The sequence below is a fragment of the Spodoptera frugiperda genome, chromosome 31, assembly GCF_023101765.2.
Source record: "Spodoptera frugiperda isolate SF20-4 chromosome 31, AGI-APGP_CSIRO_Sfru_2.0, whole genome shotgun sequence".
NCBI lineage: Eukaryota > Metazoa > Arthropoda > Insecta > Lepidoptera > Noctuidae > Spodoptera > Spodoptera frugiperda.
In genome coordinates, this window is record NC_064242.1 from 6,724,162 (window position 1) to 6,746,993 (window position 22,832).

General features: G+C 33.8%; 1 protein-coding gene across 1 annotated transcript in view; it reads left to right on the plus strand.

The window, feature by feature from the left end:
- Nucleotides 1-12,523: 12,523 nt before the first annotated feature.
- Nucleotides 12,524-22,832, plus strand: part of LOC118275998 (monocarboxylate transporter 10) — a 111,315-nt gene continuing 101,006 nt past the window's right edge. The window contains exon 1 of the mRNA XM_050707272.1: nt 12,524-12,632. The gene's annotated coding sequence lies outside the window, so the exon portion shown is untranslated. The remainder of the gene's footprint in view (nt 12,633-22,832) is intronic.

Sequence of the window (22,832 nt, forward strand, 5' to 3'; positions counted from 1 at the left end):
AACATCAATAGTGCATCATGAGGATAATCCACTTTGGATACTATACGATCATGCAAATCCTAGTCTACGATAGATAGAAATAAATTGATCATAAATAAAGTCCTTTGACCTTCCACAGGTCCCACCGAGCATCAACAAATAAATCACGAAGCTATTTATGCTAATTTTTGTTTATTTGTTAGTGTGTGTCTTTAATACATATCTCCGTGGCACAACATACCTATTGCGAAGTTTTACTGAAGTTATTAAATAGTTTGTTCTTCCACTGCCAAGCATTCGATAATATTGGAATGCTTCGCCTATAAAAGAAGTGAGATCTAAATAATTACCAAGTTCCATACACAGACCTCAGTTAAAAATGATATAACAAGTTGGCAAGTTTTCACACACTTTGTTATAAACCTACTAAACGCAATGGTCAAGTATATAATTTTCTATTAAAACTTGCCAAGTTATATCATTTTTAACTGAGGTCTGTGTATGGAACTTGGTAATTATTTAGATCTCACTTCTTTTATAGGCGAAGCATTCCAATATTATCGAACTTGGCAGCCTTTCACATTTATGTTTTGGGTGGGATTTCATTTATTTTTGTAAGGTTTATTTTCTTTTTTTCTTATTTTACTTTACTTTGACTAAATACAAACCTTCGTAACGAATTTTAGGTCGGTACGACCATTGGAAGATATAGATAATTTTTTTGTTTTAGTTCCTTAGGGGTATGATTTTACACCTTCATTATTTTAAAACCGACTCACACTTGGTAGATTTTTTCCTTTACCTTGAACTAAAGACCTACCTCCATGCCAAATTTCAAGTCAATACGACCATTGGAAGTGGTCTAGGTTTTTGATGAGTGAAAGTCAGTCAGTCAGTCAGTAGTGAGTGTATAGTAAAAATAGCGATTTTCTGACGTCATATCTCAAGACCTACAATAGGTACATTTATGAAATTTTGTATTTTAGATAAGTAAGTAGATCTCGACAGATACTAGAAATTTCATATGCGTAGATAAAATAGATTTTGAGTTATAGGTGGGTCGAACTTGGCCCGAAATGGTTCGTGTAATATAACCCACGGGCGGTGTGTCGGTTTTTTGCTCGAACTTGGCGGACACACTGCCGTGTGTCTAGATAATTTGTTCTTCCACTCCATGCATTCGTTTTGAATGCTTCTGATTTTTAGAGTTGTTTCAGTATTTTTATCTTAAATTCTAGGAAATAATTACAATATGCAGCAACTGGTACACTTACAGTAAGAAAATAAAGCAAAAGGTCGATAATATAAATTACTTTCCTATACCTATTTAGGTAGGTATGTGCATCGGAACTATGCACGACTATTGTACAGAAAATGGTTCGGTCAAAATGAGGCCGATGCGACCACATTTATATACAAAATTAATGGATTACAGGAAATCACGAGCTTTCTTTAGAAAACTAGCTTGTACTCGAGTAATTAAGGCTTTAAATTAAGGACCCAGTGTTCTTTATTTATGTGTCACTGCATAACATTTACTTAATCTGCTGGTAAACAATGATATAAAGAAAAATGCTAACATACGAATACTTAAATTGGACAGAAAACAATAACTGTCATCGTTTGAAAACAGTTTCTATTATTATACTTCAAAAGTCTTCAGAAAATACTTTCTATTTCTGTTCCTATTATGAGCATAGGACCAATGTCGTGGGTGCTTGATAAAACATGATTTTATGATTTCATAAATAAGAGTCAATCTTGATGTTTTCAATCCAAACTTTGCTGCAAAAATTCTTATATAGAGTTGTAAATACCACACAAGTCATTTTAGATATGTGTAACATAAAGTTTAAGCAAAATACACATGTTTTAGGAAGAGGTAGGTTTAACATTAACACATCAATATTTGCCTCCAATTGAAGCTACACATGTATTACAACTGGACTAACCGTGATTGAGCTCGATTTCTGTTTTAATCATTTTAAACCAAAACCATTTTTCAACGTCATACCTCAAACTTGCACCTCATGAAACTAGGACTCACATTGAAAACGTTTGACTGACAATATTCTGAGAGGTGAGGGATCACGTTGAACGTCGTTGGATTATCTCCAGGACGGTACCTACATATGAATGCATCAACAGCGCACCGCCGGAGCAGGTTGCACCGCCTCATACAAAGCCGGTGGGAAACCGAAAGCTTAACTGCAACAAGACGGTTTAATTTAGTTCTTATGGCTAGGAATATTCATAGAATTTTCGGCAGAATAAATTATTATGTAAAGCAACACCTTAACCATGACAACTTTTAAAACAAAATGTGCTTCAGATGAATAAATACGTACGTCATAGATCCTACTTAGTAGGTACTGTTAGCAGTTAAACTACTCGTATGTAGTATTCTGTGGCTAAACTGTGATCTAGTCATTACAATGTAGAACAAATATTGATTTAATACTTGACAAGAAAGAATAGGGCTTTAGTTCGTTTGAATTGCTTTCAGTTTTAGATCAAAAAGTTCATTCTGTCGTATATGCCAATGGACTTTGTTTTCAACCATACAAACTTCGTGGTGCATTAGATAGAGGTATACATCCGTCTTATCTTCAAGACCTCCTAAAATCCGTTCGTAAAATTTAGCTTCGTTTATGATTTCAGTTTGTCGCGTCAATACACTTGGAAAACTATTAAATTTACGAGTATCGTGACGACAACGCTAGTCCCTTAGTATACAGTATATAATATAACTGTTAAATGTTACGTACATTTTAATATTTGGAAATAAAAATGATTGTCTTAGTACAAACCAGGACCAGCCATTATTAAAAGTCTCGTATATGCAGCAACAGCAGGATACGGTATAAGCTCTCGGCCTAAATTCTCTGTGTCTGTTTGAACGATCCGAACATATTCCCACAGTATGACCCGATTCTACGCAGGTTGTGCAAGGGTCGCCACGCTTTCAGGAATAATAGAGTGACTAATTATTCATACTTTGTAACTGTATAAGTTCGAAGCTACACACTTATAATTTAGTTTTCAATGTAGGTAGAAGGTAATCCTTGCAGGTGTCTTCAGATTCGTAACATCCATCTTAAAAATACAGTTACCTAAAGAGTCCTTGTGGAAAATAATTTGTCCTCAGTCCCACATAATGAACAACCAATATAATATTTTGCCTTTCATAAACAAAATATACATTGTAATGAATAACTTTTTTTAAAACAGGGAACCACCGTTATTTTCTTTCTTTGCTGCCTCCACCGCTATGAAGTCAGGTTATATTCCTAAAAAATACTATGTAGAAAACCGCATCCAAATCAGTTCAGCCGAACGCGAGATAATCACGAACAAACATACATACATTAATATGGATCAAACAGAGTCCCTCCTTTTTTTAAGACGGTTGAAAACAATGTGTACTTTTCATTGTCTGTGAATTCAGCGCGGCTGTCTAGCTTTATAAGTGTCACGCTACGCTAACGAGATGTCACATTCACAATAAAAAGATGTCTCACTCTCATATTTTTGAATTATTCAATAAAAATCGGATAAGGAGACAGTGAAACAAGTAGCAATGTGTCGGGACTGTGCACGTATTATAATAAAATATTGAACTTTTTGCATAACAATGAATCTGTCATCGATCTAGACGAGAACAGAATTAAAATGCTTTTTACGTCTGACCCTTGCAATACTGTGAAATATGGTTATTTTGTCTAGAAGAATTTCTAGATACCTACCGTTACCTTCATCAAACTGAATACCCGTGTTAAGCAATACTCTTTATTCGAAAACTAAATCATTTGTTTGCATTATACAGAATGAGAAATTAAATAACATTCATAACACATTCATGCTTACCCGCAGATTCCGTCGGTCATGACGTCATTACGGAAGCTGACGTCACCATTACATCCATTAGTGCTCGGTGCTGATATGAAGAAAATTAATTAATAGCGATGGAATTCACGGTTATGTCAAGATGCGTAGAATAGCCTCTGTTAATGTGCATTATTCTTGACATCTTAAGTGACTCAGAAGCTACAGAAAGTTACTGGCCGATAATAAATCTGACATTTATAATGGCATGTATTTTTTATGGGGGAATATCATCCAATGACTTCTCCCGCCTTGGTGTGAGTGAAAGAGTGTCAAACTCTTACTGACTAAAAATTATCCCGTTCCTACTCCTGCTTTTCGAGCCGAAGCCCGCTAGGTAGTTCGCAGCTCCAGAACAGTCAATGTTACCAAAAACATTACGTTTCTTGCCACTTTTATCACTTAAAGAGATTTCGCAACCCACAAGAATCATTCTTTTTAATCCGACGTGCGTTTTTGTCGGGGGGGTTACCTACAGCTCAGAGATATGAATGTACCTAGGGTTAGGCTTATATTTATTTTGGCCCTCTACCAAAAGCCAATAACTGGCTTAGATTTTGAACTTTATGAAGTAGCAACAAGAAACGATGTCTGGTCACAAGTCTTTCTAATATTTATGTCTCTGCGATGCATCGGCTTTGATTTGTTACTTTAAATTAACAACTAAGAATGTGAGGATTTTAGATCCTATTTACATACGTGATTTGTAGTTCAAACAGTGACCTATTTAGTACTAATTTCCAATTGCAACCCAAATCAGTCCGATATAAATTTCCATGTCCATCAGACGCTAGTGAATTGCTGTCTTTCTCTAGATTTACGCGTTCGATGTCAATAAAGTCGCATAAAATATTTACATTGAACGGTCCATCGTGTCAAAAAGCCTTATTCACATGCTGCATTATTCCCTGTGTTCTTTTGACTATATAGATATCGGAAAATAGCTTTGGAAATATTGTGACAGAATATTTTTCATTTCATTTTATGGTAAAAACCAGTAAACGAACAGACGGATCACCTGATGGTAAGTAATTGCCGTCGATATCCGAAACACCAGACGCGTTACAAGTGCATTGCCGGCCTTTTGGGAGTTAGGAATTCAAGGGTTGTTGGGGAATCGGGGATTGGGAAGAGGGGTAATTAGGCCTCCGGTAACCTCGCTCACACAATGAAACACAACGCTTAACGCAACGTCGATCTGGCCTATTTGTGTCGAAGCATAGCACTTCCACACTTGAAATTTATCAATCCCTATGGTTTTATATAATACTTTGCGAATTGTTAAATATTATGTAGGAAGATATTGTATGGTCATCAAAAACTATGCTAAATCCAAGTCTATGACCAAATGAAATCTAACAGAGGTAGCAAATACTTAAAGTGAAATAGTCACACAACTAAAGCAGACTCAAAACATGCCTGAATTGTTTTCTGAAATATAAATCACGGCGCTTCCTTGGTTTCAATTATTTAGACCTAACAAAACTTTAACCAGCGGGTTTTTATTATAACCGATTGCAGTTTAAATATGAAGTTCAATGGATCCTAAAAGACATATAGAAGACACTGTTTGAGACTTAAAAGACGCTTTTCCTCGATGAGATAGAAGAATGTAGATCTCACGATGTCTTAAGTTGCTTGAGTACTAAAAGTACTTCCCATCACTAGCACAAAACTCTCATATCCAGTTTACACCTCACAAGTCACAACACATGTTGCAGAAACTTGTGTATGACATTCAAAACGAGTTAATTAACGCTAAATTAGAAGACAAATGCATGTTTCGAGCACACAAACGTTAGCACAGAAGGTATTAATCACAGCCTAGTAACTACTAACTGAATCTGAAACTAAAACCAAATATTTGGTTGAAACTTTGTGTTAAACTAATTAACATGTTATTATAACTACCATAGGTATTACTTTAGCCCTTCAGGCTGCCATACTGATAAAGGTTTTTATATATCATACTTCAATCACCCAGTTTGTGGATATTGCTCTCAATACGCCACGTACCTGCCAAACATCAGCTTATTAAAGCTAAAATTGATGCACGGTGCTCTCATTCACAACGTGGAGTAATAAATCGCTGCCATTAGGTAATATGTTTGTACGGTAAAGTGTCGCAGTGTGCTCGCGATGTCAACAGTCCACTGTCATAAATCAATATAACTTCACCACAACACTGATTGCAGCAGCACAATGCACTATTTCGAATAACGTTCGGAAACTCATTCATTCTCTAAAGTCAATTCCCGGAGGAATTCTTTGAAATAAATTAACCCATTTATTATTGGAAGAGTTTAAGTGAGGTCTTGAGAAGTAGGACAGTGTACGAAAGTCCGGCTAAAATCGTTTTCTTAGTAAACTATTGATCCGACAAGGAGTGACTGGATGTTATATGCATGAACGAGCGTTATTGTAGAATGCACTACGTCGTGCCGCCCTCCGGCTTATGCGTACCTCTAGAGTAATCACTGAATGGAATCCTTAGTCTTGCTCCATTTTTCCAATGTGATTCCAAAAGATATGTAAAGAACAATAAGAACATTTATTGAAAGACGAAGTAAATAAAATTTTACTAATAAAAAAAGATCACTGTGTTGCAACTGAAATCATATTGGTCATATTCAAAATGAAACATATGGCTGATACGTACTCACAGACATAATAATAAGGCAAAAATAATAAATATATTTTTTAAAGTTACTTATTGAAACACTAGACAAGGTTTAGTTTTCCAATAAATTCAACAACATTGTTTCTATTCGCCTCCTAGATGGTTATCATAATTATAAAGTACCTCATATACTTAAAAAACTTTCAAATAGAACAAAATATTGCTTGTTTATACCACGGACGCATAAACCATAATCCATGCATAATAAATATGTCGATACTTATCATCAGTTAATTGCGAAACAACAATGAAAATGATGTATGCGACCTGCTTCCAATAAGTATGTGCGAAAGTAGGTACGATAATGGCGTGGAATATAAAAAAGTTTCAACATGACTAGCATTTCTAAAAAACAGGAGCGAAGTGCACGCGGTGCGGGCGCTACAAATTTTATTACTTGGAGTTACATCACTCTGTTTTGCAAAGCGGTACACGAAACGGATCAAGACTGCATTAACTGCAAAAGCCCTTGTTGAATACAAGTAGGTAAAAAATGTTTTTTGTCACACGAAATAATAACATAGTAAATGTTTTGTATTCTTTCCATACTAAACTGGTAAACAGCACTTGAAGAAACGTTTTTAAAAGGCTGGTAACGCCGCAAATTGTAACTCCTCTAGTGTTGCAGGTGTCCATGGGCGGCGCTGATCACTTACCATCAGGTGACAGGTTTGCTCGTTTTCAACCTACTCCATAAATAAATATAAAAACTTGCCAAATCTGAATAATATTGAAAACGCACAGTTTTGCTTAGCTATGTAGTAAAAACAAATGAACAAACAATAACAACATTATAAAATTTTTTCATCAAATGTTTTCTGGTTTACTTTCTTTTATCTACTACAATTTTCGATCTTGAATATAAATTCTAACATTTCCTTTTCTTGATCATTTCCAGTTGCCATCGGCGACGTTCATGCATAATCTTTAAGCAGGCACATTGTTTAGAAAACCTAATCATATTCTGACGTGGATTGGGGATATTACCAGCGAAGGACATGCAGAATCTTGTTAGCATATAGTGATTCAATAAATATTGATCATGGGACGCTACTTACGTGCTGATCACCGGTAATGAAAAGACCATCGTAGGTTAAGATACCTTTAGAAAATAAAGAAATATTCTCTAATGTTTGAAATGTAATTTGAAAATTATGACACACAAAATACAGAACATTAATTCGGGTATTTTTCTTACTATTTCATGCAAGTTATTGTTGCAATATTCCTTCCGAACCATTAATAAAAATTCTGGGATGAAAATAATAAACTTGGATTTCACTCCGTCATAAAACTAGGCGCGACCCGGCCTGCGTTTTGTTTATTGACTTATACGGAAAAAGCGTCAATTGTTGTTGGCACAAAATACCATAATGCACGGTTTTATTAATGCCCCCAGCCATGTTCAGCTTTATGATTGATAATAAACTTTGCATTATGACACTTCAATGCTGCATACAATTATTGAAAAAGCAATTGTTGAATAAAACCGCCATTTACTTGATCTTGTTCTCTATTTGATAAGTAAATGCTATTTGTTATATTTTACAGTGATTTATTCTATTAGAGTAGTTCTTCAATGCTACAACATGGCGTAAAACAACTTTTCTTAAAGCGAATTCAAATTTGAAATGATTGAACCTTTCATTAGATTTTGTACTGTAATTAAAACTAATGATTGACCTGTGACTGAATGTTTTATATTTTAGCTACATTTATTTCTTTTGTTACTGTTAATAGGGTCAATTTTAAAGTACAATAGATACTAAAGCGTTTATTAAATATTTATTAAATATTTATTAATTCAAAACATTTTCTGCTCAAATCAAGAGTCGAAAGACTGCTGGATAAAAGCCTCCCACTTAGTCTTCTGCGCCGAACGATTCTGTTTACCTATTTACACATATTATAGTTAAAATTTGGTAAATATTCTAGGGTAAAGTAATAGGTATCTGATGTTGTAGAGATTCCGCGAAAACTAAACGTTTTACTCCTATCATATTTAAGGTTTTCATGGAAACTAAAACTAACTAACGAATTTACGTCTCATAATTTTGTACAAAACTAACTGAACTGAACAAGCTGATACTGGAAATTATCATATTGTACGTGCTTTTCCAAACGTTGCATATTAGTAGGTAATAGTGCAATATTATGTCTATAAGTTTGTCTATTCGACATAAATAGGTAATTACAAATTGTGAAGTAAAATTTATTAACTGTATATTATCAATATATTAGCCAATGGCTTAAGCAGTAAAACGATGCATGTTTTTTTTTTATTAATAAATAAATGTTTTGTCGTCTATAACAGTTAACTGTTATTAGACCTATATAGTTCAGCTTGAAGGATAACTCTCTCAATAACAAGTGGGCTTATAGTATTAGCGCGTGACTGATTACTACATCCGAGCATTGTATCATTAGGAGACTAATTATTTTCCTACATCTGGTCTGTGATGGAGCGTTCTCGCTCAGTGTCTAAGAACATATTATTCTCCTATATAAAAATCTTACCAGTGGCAGTACCAGAAATAAAACGAATTTAACACACACACAACGTCACGCCTTTTTGCGCGTAGGGATAGGCAGAGACGCACGTTACGGTACGTAATATCGCTATGCAATGTACACCTACTTTTTACCATTTGTGTTATAAGACCCATGTAATAGGGGTTGAGCCTATTGCCATATACTGGGCACAATTCCAAACTCCGTGCTACTGAGAAACTTTAGAAAACCTGAAAAAATCACTTGCGATCACTAGATCAACGAGGCAGTCCAGTTTTGAGCTGAAATTCAATTTATTATATCAGCTAGGTTTCGGTGAATGTGAACAAAGGGATTGATTATATTTGATGAATCTAAGATAAATATCGAAAACGATTTTATCCGCACACTCCGTCCATAAAGCGGGTATATTTTTAATCCGTGTCTCACCAGTACCTATCAAATGGGAATATACGTGATCTGGAATAAATATCGGTTATTCATGAATATGTAGTACCTCGTCGGTTTAGTAGGAGGAAATTTTGGCTTTTGTGCTCTTGAAGTCATTTGAATGATTTTTTATCCACTCGTGAAAAATATGTCTTAAGACAAACATATACTAATCTAAAAACATTTTAAAAATACCTTGAAACAAACATTGCAGAATTAGAATGAGAATTCAATGCTGAGAAACAGTTTTGTAGATTGTCATCTAGGTACTAACGCTCGACCCGGAGCTGCGGACTGCCTAGTGGGTTACCAAGACTCCGGCTCGAAAAGCAGAATTAGGAACGGGGTGTTTTTTAGTCAGTAAGAGTCTGACACTCCCTCTCGCCTCGTCCAAAGCGAGAAAAGACATTGAGTGAATTTACCCCTTAATAAAAAAGCTACTAACTCCAATGGGCTCCATATTTAAAGCAGCTTCTTATTATTCACACACACCTCTAAGGTCTCTAGTCCAAAATAATTACGAATAAAAATACTAATGACACATGAACGATTGTATTAGATCGCATCATTTACGTCCCCTTCACGGCATATTACCTACCCTTCAGCTGGTAATTGATTTCATCCCTTACACTACATCTACTCTCAATTAGATCTGACCCAAACGCCTGTCGATTGTTGATGACCTAATTGATCTGCCATCGATATTATCTTAATTTCATTGAATAATAGGTTAATGCTAATGATTGTACAGGATGAATTATTGATGAAGTAGATTCTTGTAAGGCTTTTCCACCAGAGATGTGCTATGCTACGTTGCTCATTGGTACAAATAGCTTAGCATTGGTGGAAACGGAATCAGCTAAGCTATGTTTTTTATATGGAAAGTTTTTTATTTATAATTGCAAACACGCATTTCAGTGTCAGTGGTTAATAAAAGCTCATATTGTTTATAATTTCCTAAAATAAGTTGTTGCGGTGCGATTTTTGCGGTGTAGAATTTTTTCAGCATATACCCTATATATTACTTTCTACACTCGACTTCCTTATTGAATGAGATACAAGCACGACTACTAGATGGACCCATGATCCGTCAAGATTTCGATTTCTCGGTACCGGTAAAGGAAAGATTGTTACTGAGAAATTGCACCCTTCTTCTTACTCCGGGACTATCTCGCTACAAAGGACTGACACAAGTGATGAAGTGTCTACGATGAATGAAACAAACCTCATCCCTACTGAGAATTCCATGATATTCAAATCATACGATTATTTCTGGAGTACATAGAGCTATCATGTAAAGCCTGTTATCATTATCGTTATCATTCGTGTCTACACTTAAGAGGAGATAGTCTGGATAAATTCTAACTACCAACTATGTGTAGTAGGCAGCTATCATTAAGACAGTATTTGAAATACCTTAGTACTCAGAGCAGCACATTAAAGTATCCGAAACCGACTTTATTTGTTGAAATTTTAACTTAACAGTTTTGTTATAAAGTCGAAAATTAATTGGATAGTACAATGTACAAGGGTGGGATAGCTTGATGTGCTAGTATTTGTACATTTCTATGCTGATTCGGAAAAGACCTTGGGTATCTAAACGTTCTTTACCATACTGAGAGGACGTAATAGTTGGAAATGCTCGACTAACCTGTTTTCGCTAATTAAGCCCTTTTACGGCGTAGTCTAGAGCTAAAGTAATGTTTAAATTTATTTCTTGTGCTAAGGTTTTTAGTTCAATAAAAAGTAAGACTTTTCTTTAGTAGGTTATCTACCTAAGTATAAGCCAACTAAGTAAACAATTTTAACAATAATATCACTCCTGTATTCCCTTAAAATTAATATAAATAATATGTTACAGAGCAGATACTTTTTTATTATCGGACATACATAATCATTTTTTTATTGCAGATATCAATCTCCGTTTTTATCGTTGTTACACCGATCCCTATTTATTTTACAACAATTGTTGCTTGTGTGGTTTCATCGACATGTACATACGATGTAATGATAATGTCCCCACAAGTTTCCCAGTTTCCGACAAAGTTTGTCATCGTGGTACAACTTATTTATTAGTTGCGGCCATGATTTACAACGTCAATGATGACAGTGTTAGTAAAATATTTCATACAAATCTTACCAGTTTCGCATCAGAGTGCCTTTAACAACCCCCAAAACATGTCATACCTGTCAATCGCGATGCGATCTTGTCAACAACTTTATTCGCAACGTTCTTTAGAAAACCTTCAAGATTTTATTAGAAGCATTTAGTTTAACTATTTTACGTCTGAAATTATCACTAGAAAATCAATTATACCTATCTGTTATTTAGGTATATTTTATTTGGAGGTTATCTAAAACATATTTTTTCATTGCAATACTGCCAAAAAACCTGCACGACATTTTCAGCTCATTTCTACAAGTAATTTGGAGTACGACCAAAAAAAAAAAATCTACTTAATACACTTTTCACATTGCATAATTAGGTACTTGTAACCGAATTTAAGCCACGTAAAGTCGCACCACTTCGTATGTTTAAGCTTCTAATGGCACCCAGCTGCAAAACCTCATCATCAGATGAAACGCAATACATCTCGACGCTCATTAACCAAGTTACTTTTATCCTCTCCACACGAGGCGCTTCCATTTGTTATTGTTACACAATACTCCCGTTTCTGTTTCCCAGTGTTTGTAAATAATTTACTACCAAACGTGTAATAAATTTAATTACTTGTCAAAACACGCCTCAATTTTAATTCGGTATTCGTCATTTCCCTCTACATATGAAATACGTACTGTACTCCTACCAAATATAAAGTCTAATTTTTTGTATGTATGTCACGTCACTTACCTGGCCTAAGAGCTTATGTACCTTAGGGAGACACAATTTAAATGTCAACCAAAGTTTTAGTGACAAAAGTCTAAATGAAAATAAAAAAGAAGAAAATCTCCTAAAGATATATTCCCGAGATGGTATGCAAAGTTAAAGTTAGGTGTACACTGTACATAGTGGCATGCTATCAGTTCTTTATCAGGAGCGGGCAGTGTGAGGCCGACTACGGCATGGGACACACGCGCGGACCGTCGCGCTGTAGACCGTCTCTGTGATTTACGTAAACGCGATCGCGACTTAGTGATTTTTTGTGTGGTAAGTATTTTTGTGGATTTTCAATATTTTACTGCTTATATGAAAAAATCGTATGTTAGGAAGTGCATCAAAAGTCACTTTGTCGTCTTATAAGATAGTAAAAAAATCAGGAATAAAAAGTAAGGACCATATTTTTCTGTGATTATAAAATACAAAAATATTGCCAAACAACGACTATAATTTGCAACCAAATTTCGTACAGTAGGTAATATTGGGTTACATTTCCTTAATAAGCAACTACGTTGAACAAGGAACAAAATTATCATATTTCGGCGGAATATTTACGTTGCTGCACTTTCGGTCCACTCATTAAATTCATATTAAATTATTCATAGCTTAAATTTCAGCTTGTATTCCATATACTTACTTTGTAATTAATTGGTAAGCTTTTGTGATAATATTTTACTATATTGTAACCATTTTTAACACAATTAAAACGATGTTTTTATATTCTTATTGCATAGTGTGCAACTTCAGTTATTTCTATATGTGAAGATTTATTATTTAATCTTAAGCGATTCTATGATTAAAATTCTCGAAGTAGAAAAATAAAATATACTAAACACATTATGCCACGAAAATAATGTTTGCAATAGAAACAAAACTAATATACCGCGAAAAGGAGCAGTGAGCAGTGTTTCTTACAACTCGAAATGAAAACAATAATTTACAAGATTACACGTAGTAATAAATATTCAGTTTCAGCAACAATCAAGTACACATCTCCCCCAAATAAACGGTAAAATAGGCAAGTTCCCCACCACCCATTTGGCTGAGCACTTACGATTCGCGTAATTGATTATAATGAATGTTTCAATGTTTCGCTCCATTATAAACAACTGCGTGTGAGGCTACATTTTATTTAAACTTTCGTCTTACATTTTCTTTTGCTTTAGGCACTGTTAACTGATTTATTTTTCTGAAATCAGGGATTGGTATTCAAATGTGTTTTTAGACAAAAATAAGAAATAGCAATCTTCCGTTTCTGCTTCATATTATGTACGCTGTACTTTATGTAGGTGTTATAGTGAATTTATAAAAGAAAAAAAGGTTATGATTCTGCATAACAATGAGTAGGTATGCTAGAATTCTATAATTTAAGAAAAACTCCTTAAGACTTACTGTAGCTCTAAATTACATTTTATCTAGACCAATATTTAAAAATAAACAGTTTAAAAAAATAAAAAGCTAATATGATACATTTTATCATTCAATATTAGACTGATATAGGCAATTATATAGTATTAACTACCGATAAATAGTAATTAAAGTGTAAAAGATTTGTTCATTAAAAGCCAAGACGACGATGCAAAATTAATTTACTAGCTCTAATGCAATACCAAATTCTCAATAAAAACTTCTTGAGTTCAAACGGTTTGCAATAGGCAGTAAGGAGGTTTAATTAAACTTGGAATCTGGAATGTAGCCTGCAGGCGCTAACATTAGATCGCAGAGAAATTAGATAACTTGCCATAAAAAATAAAGACAATATAAGTTTTTAAACTGACATGGTCACTAGTAATATCATAAGAATTTAAAACGACCATGATCACGGGGCTCGCAATAGAAATGCCCGACAGAAATTAATAAACATACATAGGCAAATCCCGTTTAAAGTTCTAATGAAAATAAAGACAAAACAATAATTCGTGTCAGAAACTTCTTTTTAAATGGACAGTTATTTTTTTCTTTATTACTTTAATCTATCTTAGAACATTAACGTCACAATATAAAGTTATAACAATATTACCTAACTGACCTCGCCATACCTTTTGTTTAAATAATGTGTTAGTTTAGATTAATAATTGTTACTGTTATGATAATGACCAGATATAAAATTACCTTTTTAACACAAAAAGGTCTCATTTTCACCATTATTATTTTTTTCACGACGATTTTATCGGGGTTGTAAGACCGAGAGAATGCGTGGCCGCATTCCGGAAGGGCCTACGAAACTGTGAATGAAATATGAACTAAATGGAGTTCTCATGTATGTATTTCTACGAAAATACACTTTAAATCCTAAAAAGTTCACTTTCGCCTAATGGAAATAGTTTTAATTCAGCACAAAATTAACACCAGAGGTAAAACAGAGTATGTTTAAAAATAGTTATAATTTTTACGGCTAACTTTTAAAACATATTTATTCAATAAACTACTAGGTCATCAGGTTGTAACATAACTATATGTATATTAAATGAAAGTACGAAATATACAAGAGCTATATGCAGAACTTTTCCCTCCCGTTTAGACTTATTCCCAGCTCGGTAGTAAAAACGTTTTCAGAATGTAGTTTCCCACAAGAAGTGTGAAGATGTTACTCCTAACTATTAAGTACACTAAACTTGTTCAATCTTCGTTCCATGTCACACATCTACATGATGTATAGTCCATTTCCTTCCATTTTTACAAATTAACATTAACAGCTAATTAGTATGCATTCAGTTTTCGTTTTCAATTAAGCCCCGGAAAAATAAAATACACAAAAAATGGTTTAGTAGGGTAAAAATAAACTGAATTTATTAGATATCACATTTTGCACGTAGGCGTCAGTTTAGTCAACTTACTTTACCGAGTAATATCAACTGGTTTACTTAGGAATAAAATGTTTTAAAGGGTTTCGTGAAATGTCACGCAGAAGGTTCTATTTTACGAATGAATCAGAGTTAGGAAAGTTATGTGATGGATATGAATAATGTTTTACGGCTGACTATAAAATGTACTTTTAACGTGTGAATATTCGGGAGAGTGGAGCGTTCAAATGTTGGCACCATTAACTTGGACGAATGTCTCCTGTCTGCGCCGCATGTGGACAGAGCGTGGGTCCGGTGTTAAATTAACAGCTGTACCTACTATTACGCACCATTTTTCTTTTTTTTTAAAGTCCACAAGTTATGGATATTACACTCCGTTGCGTAACAAAATAGAACAATACGTACTCGTAACAACAAAAATAAAGTTTTGTATTCGGTTGCTGAAATAAAAGTTTACTGCGTGAAGTTTCACGAATTCCACGGATGCAAGCGTACATATAACTTGTATCGGTATAGGAGTTTGCTTCCAATTTCGCTTCGTTTCTAATAATATTGTACTTACTACAAAAAGAAGTTATGATCACAATAAAATATTATCTTCGAAGCACAAAACAAAGCTAACGGACTCGATAACTTCAAAGTTACGTCAAGCAATACTAGGAACGAATACAGCTAATGGAATTAGTTCAATCGTTTTATTTTTAATTTAGTACAATTATATTATACTGTTGTTTAGTGATGGTTTATCTGACCTTTGTATACCTATATAAAATTTCTGATCAAAGTTTGATGTTATCCTAAAAAAGAGTCACGTTTGGGTGATTGATATAAATTACATACATTATTACTAAGTCTAGGGATCTTTCCAATACAACTACCTACCGTAAAAGGTCTCACGTTTTTTCGACCCAATCTAAATTCTCAGTGATAGCGCGAAGTCTGGCGTTGTGTTCGAGGATTTTAACAATATAATCACCTTACAACATAAATGGCTAAAAAATATATGAAGTAAAGTGTACCTAAGCCTTTATGGGAACAAAAAGGTTAGATTGAAATTAAAAATTCATGTGGTCCCAACTAATAATGTACAAAAAACTAATAAATAATGTACAAAATAATATAAAAGTAAAGTTTGTTTGTTATCTCTTTACGTTTTATCTACATTTTTTCATAAATTGATGGGAATCAGTATTCTGATACAGAGAAGGATTTAATACTCACTTTGGTTTCAAAAGTCATAGAGGCAAAGCCGCGGGTAAAAGCTTGTATTTTCTTTAAACCAAACTTGGAAATTAAATGACAACTACAGGTACAACAAGCAACAATTAAGTTCGACACCGCTGCCTAATACATTTAGGTGTCATAAATATGTAATTAAGGGATAAATGAAACAAAGTTAGTTGGGTCCCAGTGGCGCCATCTGTCTCATTGCCAAGTTATTTAACTACTATACGAAATTGTGCAGAGTAATTCAACGTCAACTTTAAAACAGCTTGTATTGTTTCATGAAATGTTTTATCCAAAATTAAACGAGGGTCGTTAAATGCTAGCCAAATATTTTTTTAATTAAAAAGATGGGGATATCTACAGTTATTTTATTGGTTCAATTTAAAAGGGGTTGATTCTATTTTCCGCTCACCTGGCACAATTATTATATTCTGAGGTGAGTTTCGAAACACCTACTTTAGAAAGACATTATAATTTCATTGTTGCTATAATTACTCCTTATATTTAGCCTACCTCTGGGATTAAACCAATAATCACGTGTTAAAATGATGGATTTAGAGCCCCATAACAATGAAAAATAAACAATAAAAATATCAATTTCTAATCTGACAGGAAAAGAATAGGGACGCGAATATCCTATTTGAAAAATTTCCTTATTCCTCTCGAGAGCTGAGCGGAACGTGGATACTAAATCTGACATAATATAACGTGACTATCTATCCCTCAAGGTATAGATACTAATAAATACTTATATACTTACAGAAAATATTTTTAGAAATAGATTAAATTATCTTCCTCCAACTTCCCAGTAATAATTATTAGCGTAAATTATACTGTAACAACAACACAGATCTGTTAGATCCTATTATTTATTTATTATTTTAGATCGTAAATAAAATCGTAAGTAAAATTTTGGAATTTAAATGTTATAGAAACTAACTTCTGTCAGTGGCTTCGCCCGTGGGATCGCGGGGTAAAAAGATAAAAGTGTCCTATGTGTTATTCCAGACTATAATCTACCCCTGTTCCAAATTTCATTCTAATCCCTTTAGCCATTTTGACGTGATTGAGTACCAAACATACACAAACTCACAAACATTAGCATTTATAATATTAGTAAGATTTTACCAAGAAACATTTTAGGGAAAGATCAAGGCATCGTGTCTACAATACACACCCAATTAATAAATAATATCAGTTTAATCTAAAAGAAATCTTTAGTCATTTTACAAGATACAATACTTAATACCAGACTAAGTATGATTACAGTGATTTCTAATCTAAAAAAGCAATACAATACCCACTTTTCGAGTCTTCAAACCTAAACGTCTAAATGTTCTATTACTTCAAAAGCTTGATCGTAAACGAAATAAAATAGGGTCCAGAACCAAAATCTTATTAGTACAAAATATAACATATAATGTGTTTACAAAACCACTTGTTTTAGCCATTACGAAAAAGGTTGCTATTGGTAGGTAAAATTTAATAAAAGTGTTACAGGTAAATATGGGTATATTTTGTCCCTATGGAACAATGCTGTGAATTCGTATTTTATTCCCGTAAGTCAATAATTGCGCTTGTTACAAATAGTACAATGTCATTGTTTGCATATTCAATACTATTTGCACATAAAAATACTCTTGTTTATTAAAAAAAATGGTTTGCAGTTAAAATGTATTTGAATTAGTGAAACTGAATAGCTGCCGTACTCAAAATCATTTAATTATTACTAAAACTCTTTATAATCTTTATTAAAAAATCATTAATCATTGTAAATAAATTAAATCTAATTACGCACAGTACTTCTTACAAAGTTATTTGCCTGTACTAAGATAACTGTTCCGTAGTAACGATTGTTTGTTCCGAAAACTATTGCTAAAGACTGGGTTAAGTAAACAATAAATGGCTCTGACTACGGCAAAGATTTTTTTAAACAATTGACACGTACTAGTATCTTGCTCATGTGGTGTGCAACTTATTATTATTTAGTAAAGAAACAAGAAAACATTCCCAATAAACATCCAGAGTAGAAAAACATCAAATCAAAATCGAAACGACTTTTTTTGACGGGGAAAAGTCAGTCAATGTCTTTGGACGAGGCGAGAGGGAATGTTAGACTCTTACTAACTAAAAACCACCCCGTTCCTACTCCTGCTTTTCGACTAGCTAGCGGGCTTACCGAGACTCCGGAGTACGCAGCTCCGGAAAATTGAAACACCTTACAACAACAGTATTATTTCTGTATGTAGAATCCGAATGATCTTCACCGTCTCGCCTGTAATAATATTAGAATAAGATATTAGAATAATAATAACTATCTACTCTACTCAAAAATAGTTTTGTTATTGTCTTTTCCTCGTTGACCTCATTTCACTGTAGCTTCCTAACAAATTGACGTTCTTAATGATGTTCCGTATGAGTACTCTTACATTCGCCCAAACTTTGTAATTACAACTTTATAGATAACTTCTTAGTATCGTGATATCCTGATTCCTCATAGCTACATATCTAATTAAAATAATACCAACTAATAATATTATCAAATATACGGATATAAGTTTGTTTGTTATCTCTTTACGCTTTTGTCACTACTCACCAATCTTCTTCCGGACTTTGGACTACCTCGTTGCTCGAAGACTAGGTCTGGGGGTCGGGAAAAGTATTATTGGATATTTTTTTAGGATTTTCGAAAATTTCTTAGTAGTAGCAGGGCGTCTGAAATTGTGCCCAGTATATGGCAATAAGTTCACCCACTAGTACATGAGACTTATAACATATATGGTGAGTGGGTGAACATTGGATACGTGCCGTAATGTGCACCTCTGCCTACTCCTTCGGGGATAAAAGGCGTGACGTTGCATATGTCCATCGTTGCATCACCAATCTTCTTCCCAGATGAGCTTGTATTGGAGGACATAGGAAATTTCCCCTTCGAAAAAAAAGTACGGGAGCAAAGCCGTAGGTAAAAGCTAGTATTAATACTCGTATAAGTAATTAATTGGCTGATTTACTCTTACGATTAGTTTTGTATGTTTACTAAGCATTGACTTCTTTTATTTCGTCGTAAATCTAATGGTCGATTTATGTACCAGTGTAATGTCCTCCCGAAATACCTTTTTGTTGGATAAAAGTAATGGTTGGAAAGAACCAGAAAAACTATGCCTAAATATAGCACTTCTGTTTGTAATAAAGTGTTTCTAATAAATCAAAAAAGTTTTAAATTGCTGTTAGGAAACAGTTAATAAATTAAAATTAACTGTTATCATTTCAGACCTTTATCTGTTATTATTACTTACTAGCTTCCGCCCGCGACTCCGTCCGCGCGGATGTCGGTCTTCGCGTGGAAGTTTTATTTCTCCATTTTGAGTAACTCTGACAATGACATCTTATAAATATCTATTGGACTCAAATACGGCGAGTCCCATAATAATTAAGGAGATCCCTCTATTGAGCTACTGCTGTTGAGCTCGCGTTCTGTAGAATAAAACTGAAAAATAAAGATTTTTTTCTACGTATTTTTTCAGGATAAAAAGTATCCTATTTTATGCCCAGGATAATAAGGTATAATTATACCAAGTTTCATTGATATCAAACCGTTAGTTTTCACGTGATGCCTAAACATACAGACAGACAAAAAAAAAATCTGATTGCATTTTTGGCGTCAGTATCGATCACTTATCACCCGCCGATAGTTATTTTGGAAATATATTTCATGTACAGAATTGACCTCTCTACAGATTTATTATAAGTATAGATAGATGAATGAATGAATGAATGAATGAATGAGAGTGTTATAAACGTAAGAGTAGACAAATATAATCAGAAAGCTCCGAACTGCTAAGCTATCGGGAGTTATACGTGTTATTGTGAGTTAACCATAAGAGATAGACATTTGCTGTCGTTGAATATTTTTTAAACAATTTTAAGGAGAACATTTCCGTCATACGTTATTTCTGTGTAGCTTTAACCATTAAGGCTGCACACGCGACGGAAGCTTAAAAAATGGAGTAAGTTCTCCTGTTTTCCCAACATTTCACTTCACTGCTCTGCTCCTATTGATCGTAGCGTGATGAAAAGTATACTATAACCTGCCCAGGAGTATGAAGAACAATTGTACCAAGTTTCATTGAAATCTGTCGAGTGGTTTTTATTTCTATAAAGAACATACAGACAGACAGACAGACAGACAGACAGACAGACAGACAGACAGACAGACAGACAGACAAAAATTTTTCTGATTGCATTTTTGGCGTCAGTATCGATCACTAATCACCCGCTGATAGTTATTTTGGAAATATATTTCATGTACAGAATTGACCTCTCTACAGATTTATTATAAGTATAGATATGAACATAACTCACATTCCTTGTAACATTAAGAAAATGGAAAATATTTTTCCAAGAAGTATCCTTTATTTACGAGTTATCACTCGTAAATCACCTTTCCTTTACAATCACGTCAGTAATTACTTGAGTTTTGTAACTTAACTAAAGTACTTATAAACTTAAATAAGAATGAGAGTTATAAAATACTTTTAATTTAGTTAGAAGATTTACTAATCAGGTCCTGACGTGACGTAAGACATTATTATTATATGAAAAATATACTCCAAATGAGTACCTATATTCTTCCAACGTATTGTTAAAAGGAACATAAAAATAAAAAATCTATTTTTCCTCAACAATCTTGAGTCTTTTGTTGTGTGTGACACAAAAGAATTCCGTGACACGTAGCCAAAGAATATTTATTTAACTGCTCTAAATTCTAAAGTTCATATAATTGATGAGTTCAGAAATGTTGACTATTTATTACCAATGACATAACATTGACTTTCAATTAAGGTTTCCAAAATAAATACAATAAAAACCTGTAACTGTTCCTGTGTAGATTAGGACAAAGGTCACTTCTCACACGGAAAAGAAATCAACATTGTGTTCACAATGACCACTTCACTGAAGGTGTATCGGCCTATTTCAGAGGTACTTTTCTATTCCGAATTAATTCCAATGTTTTACTTCGTTACTTACCTTACGTTTCTGGACCTTAATCTGTAGGAAACACGGTTCTTTTTTACACTAAACAGTAAATTTGGAGTTTTCGTGACGTGAACTGTGTCATCCTACAACAATAGTAACTAATAGGAGGAATTTTCAGTGGCGGGTACAGGCGAGTTCAATAGGCATCTATGGCGGGTGTCCAGCCATGTAATTTGTAGCCCACTGTACCCGCAATAGCTGTGCAATATGAATACTAGCGCTCACATGATAACAGCCCGGTTTCAAATGCACAAAAACGATGTCATTGCATAACTTTTAGCTGTTTCTATTGTCCTAGTAATTGTACCAGAACAGTAAGTAATAAAGAAGTCAAGTAATTGTACTTTACCTTTTATTTATTTAATCTTTAATGTACACAATACAATAAAATAGTGGTACATAAGGCGAACTTAATGCCATATAGCATTCTCTACCAGTCTACCTTAGGGTTTAAAGAGAAAGTCTGCGGAAATCTTTAAGAATTTATCGAGGAAATGTACGACTCAAATGTGACTTTACTGTAGTGTTTTTAGTGCCTATAAAGCAAGAGGTAATGAATAATTTATTGAATTACTCTTACTACATAAACTCTGTGTTTCAATGTAATACACAAGTTAATATATTAAATTTTGAAATTCCGATAACTTAATCAAATATGTATACATTATTGAAGAATAATGAGCCAATAAAAATCAATCAAATGTGAAATTAATGTGATGATAGAAACAATATACATTATTTTAAGATAATTTGTAAAATCAAATGAAATTGTAATATTGTGTAGATTCTGCAGCTTACGTACGATTACGATCGTAATATGAAATATGTATCTCATCGGTGAATACCTTCAATATTTCGATTTGTGCATTATATTGAATTTTGCAAATAACGAGGATATGAGCTTATATTGTAAAGGTAAAATATTGGTTGCATTATTGTATGATATAGAAAATACGTTCAATTTGAACACAAACTATCCGGAGCTGCGGACTACCTAGCGGGTTTACCGGGGTTCCGGGTCGAAAGGCAGGAGTAGGAACGAGGTGTTTTTTAAACAGTAAGAGTCTGACACTCCCGCTCGCCTCGCCCATGACAATAGAAGTAATTAGATGATTTTCCTCCTTAAAAAAATCTGAACACAAGTTGCTTCAGAAGCATAACACAACTCATCATGGTCGTAGACAAATACTGATTTTTAAAACCGAATGATCGTTCGTGATCCGAATGATGATGCGTTCTGAAAAAAACAAACAATGACGTTTATAAATATCGATATCCCTATTGCAACTGATGACTCAGCTAGTCCATGAGTTCAATATTGTAAAAATTTCCATATGCAGTTCTCCGTAAGCAATTAAGTGACAGTCTGCCCACATATTGTCCACACAACGCTGTTTACCCT